This window comes from Zingiber officinale, chromosome 3A (assembly GCF_018446385.1).
Source record: "Zingiber officinale cultivar Zhangliang chromosome 3A, Zo_v1.1, whole genome shotgun sequence".
Classification (NCBI taxonomy): domain Eukaryota; kingdom Viridiplantae; phylum Streptophyta; class Magnoliopsida; order Zingiberales; family Zingiberaceae; genus Zingiber; species Zingiber officinale.
Genome location: NC_055990.1, coordinates 71,425,652 through 71,429,571, shown reverse-complemented (window position 1 = coordinate 71,429,571; position 3,920 = coordinate 71,425,652). Strand labels below are relative to the sequence as shown.

Here is a 3,920-nt window from a genome sequence, read left to right as displayed (position 1 = left end):
AAAAATCACCGATTGGGTAAAATTAGTGGTTGAGGATATTTATAAAATCAGTGGATTTATTAAAACCCATAAGAACTAATTTTATCTCATTCCTAGCTCTCTAGGTATCTCAATCAGTCTCGAAAAGTTTAAATTTATAGATAAAAAAATGTCAAATCTGCGACGAATTTTGAAATTTGTCGCAGATAGTAAATATGTTTTTTTTAAACAAATAATTTTTCTGAAGCCGGTTGAGATACCTAGATAGCTCGAAATGACATAAAATCAGTTCCTATAGGTTCCTATAAATCCCCTGATTATAAAAATGGCCGTAAAAAATAACTTAACGACCTATATTTTTTCTTAATTTGCTAAATTAATTACATGCACATAAGACTTAGTTAAATTTCTTTAGGAAGCTATAGTTTAACAAGTCACACTTATTTTAAAATATCTCAAGATGGTTGAGGTACTTAAAGAGCTCGAAATGAAATACAACTAATTTTTATGGGTTTCTATAAATCTCTTGATCATAAAAGTGCCTTCAATTGTATATTTTACCCAATATATTGAGATCATTAATTTTATAAAGGAGAATAAAAATTTTTGGACACCTTCATGATAAAAAAAATGACCGATTGAGTAAAATTAGTGGTTGAGGTCATTTATAAAATCAATAGATTTATAAAAACCTATAGGAACTAATTTCATCTCATTCGCTCTTAGGTACCTCAACTGACCTCGGAAAGTTCAAATTTATAAATAAAAAAATATCAAATCTGCGATGAATTTTAAAATTTGTCGCAGAATCTGCAACAAATTTCAAAATTTGTTATGGATCTACAATGAATTTTTATATTCGTTGCAGATTCTGTGATGAATTTCAAAATTCGTTGCAGATTGTAAATATTTTTTTTTAAAAAAAATTAAAATTTTGCAATGAAAATTTGGATTTATCGTAGATTTGTGACAAATTTTGCAACGAATTTACTTTTGTCGTAAAAAAAACCTAAGTTTTTAATCCACCCGAACCCTTTTCCCCTTTGCTCTAAATTTTCTTGGAGGAGGCAGCGCCTGTAGGAGATTTCGTTGTGGCGATTTCTGACAAGGTAAGGTCTTCACCTCTCTCTTCCAACTCCGACGAGTCTCTCGACACTCGGCCGGCGGTGACTGGCACTGGCTGACTATGAGAACCTGCGGCTGGCCCTGGTGAGGGGGAGTGTGAAGCACAAGAGGGATTGCTCCTGGCGAGGGACATCCGGTGATGATGTTGAGCGGAAGGCATCAGTTATGGTATCATCGCTAAAATCATCGTTGAAGGAAGTGTGTAGCCTAGAAGACTTGATGGAGAGAATAGCTCTATATGAGTAGAAAAGTTGCAAGGAGGCCCTCATTATGATGAATCAAGGTTGCAAGGTTAGTAGCAACTGAAACCTTTTAGCTTACTCATTGCATTCACATTTTACTGTTTACTGAACTTTGTGTAACGCTCAATTTATCCTCACATATTGTGGCTTCTCGATTAGTTTCTCAAAGACCAACATATTGTTTGCTTGATGAATAATCATCAGCTGCAATCCTTGTCCTTTGTACTGTGCCTTGGTTGGAACGTTATGGAAGAAATTGTAATGGTTACTTAATTTAATCTTGATGTAATCATTGTATGTAAAGTTTGTAGCTTAGTTAATATATCATACGTACTTCTTCACAGACTAAACATCATCAGTGTGTTTCTTTTGAAGTTTGCTGGTGATTCTTATATGTTAAAGAAACTGTTATTGCTAAAGACAGATTTCTCATTTCATATCTCATATTTCATATTTCATATTTCATTATTTAGAGCATAGATGAAGGAAGACTGAAAATGAAAGCAAGCTGCCCACTTGTAACTGATATCAGGTTGAAGGAAAATGCAATTAGAACCTCAATGAGCTATAATCCAATGTGGCTCTGTGTTGGATTGCATAGAATATTTGGTGGTGACTCTTTTCTTTCTAATGAGGAAGGAAAATCTGATCAAGAGTTTGTTCCTCAAGATGGTAATAAAAACACAATTCTTTTCTCAAGTGGAACTTGCAAGATCTTTTGCATATAATAAGCTGGTTGAGGGCCTGTATAAGCCAGGTTATCATGAAGCTTTGGGAAGTGTGATCTTGAAGAAATTTTTGTTGCTTGTTGTTTCACTTGACAAAGCAAGTCTGAGTACACTCTTCCAACTAAATATGGGATTGATAGTATTGATGGTTCTCCTCTGTTGTTTATTCTTCATTCCCATTTAAAATCAAGTCAGCAAGTTATCAATGGTAGGTTTCTGTAATAGAAAGAGCAGATATCACTAATCATTATTTTCTATTAAGTTAATGTAGAGAGATGTTTATTCTTATTTCTTCATTTCTCTGATTGTTCTTTTTTTCTTTTGAAAATTTTTAGAGTTTTTATCAGAAATAATGCATGGGGAAGGTAATCTTCTAGCACATCTTCTCACTCTGGGTTACAAAGTGAATCACCAGCAAGTAATATGGTTTCTTGTTCATCCAATTTCATAGCCATCCTTTGAAAATGCTTTTAGCTACTTGTTGTTATACAGTTCAATTTTTTGTTTACGCTTCTCATCTATGTGCTTTGTATGTTTAACAAACATCTCTTTACTAATAGAATCTAATTTCAGAATGAGTTTAATGTGAAAGATTTATCTAAAGAAATTCAGGATGGTGTACTGCTTTCTAGGGCTATTCAGCTATTGCAAAATAATGCATCTATATTATAAGTTACTTCATATTAGTAACTTGTTAATAGATATTTTCGTGCTTCAAGTGTTCAACTAAAATTCCTTTGTGATTGACTTCAACAGAAATTAATGGTTCCTCCAAACACAAGAAAAAAGAAGTTGTAGATGGTGGTGATGAATCTTCTTGTATGAATATTATTTATCTCATAATTAGTATTTTTGAATATTAATTATTTGATTATGAATGTTTCTTTTTTTGTTAATACTGTTAATTTGTTTGAAACAGGATTGGTCAGACGCAATGAAAATTAATATCGGAGTAAGTAAAAATTATTTTTTGTGTTCATATATAATAATTTATTTCTTGTAATCATTGATATTGTTTATATTTTTATTTTGATGCAGGGGAAAAAGATATTGGAAGAAAATGGAGAAGATTTAGTGATGTTTGGATATTTTTTATGAATGGATGGTTTAAAACTTCTTATGTTGTTTGGATTGTATCAATATTTTGTGATGTTTGGATTTGATGTATGAATTGTGATTTGATTTAACATATAGTTTTATTTTGTTAGATATGGTGTGTTATATACAATGTGTATGAATTTGATGCATATTTGATAGATGTTTTTGTATTAACTAGATTAAATGTAGAAATTAATTAATTTTGGCTACTTTTTATTATGTTTTGTGATAAATTTTGCGATGAAAAAATTGTCATCGCAAATCTATTTTCGATTGTCGCAGAAATCTATGACGAATCTAAAAATTCGTCGCAGAATTTACGATGAATCTAAAAATTCGTCACAGAATCTGTGACAAATCTAAAAATTCATCGTAGAATTTGAAAATTTGTCGCAAAATCTTAAAATTTGTCATAGAATCTGCAATGAATTTAAAAATTTGTCATAGAATCTAAGACGAATATGGAAATTTGTCATTAAACTGTGACGAATCTAAAAATTTATCACATTTTTTCAACGAATCTAAAAATTTGTCACAGATTTTGCAACGAATTTAAAAATTTACCGTTGATTTGGGATAAATTTTGCGACAAAATATTTTTTGTTGCAAATCTACCATGATGTATAAAAAATAGTGCTAGATTTTGGAAGTTCGTCGCAGATTCTGTGACGAATTTGGAAGTTTGTCCCATATTCTGCGACAAATCTTGAAATTCGTTGTATAATTCTGCAATGAATCTAGAAGTTTG

The 3,920-nt window shown here is 31.1% G+C and overlaps 1 long non-coding RNA gene across 1 annotated transcript; it reads left to right on the top strand.

Moving 5' to 3' along the window:
* The first annotated feature begins 1,026 nt into the window (after positions 1–1,026).
* LOC122051983 lies at positions 1,027–3,281 on the top strand. The gene is made up of 4 exons (XR_006131659.1): positions 1,027–1,395; positions 2,831–2,893; positions 2,994–3,026; positions 3,113–3,281. It is a non-coding gene; the product is annotated as an uncharacterized LOC122051983 (long non-coding RNA).
* The last annotated feature ends 639 nt before the right edge of the window (positions 3,282–3,920 follow it).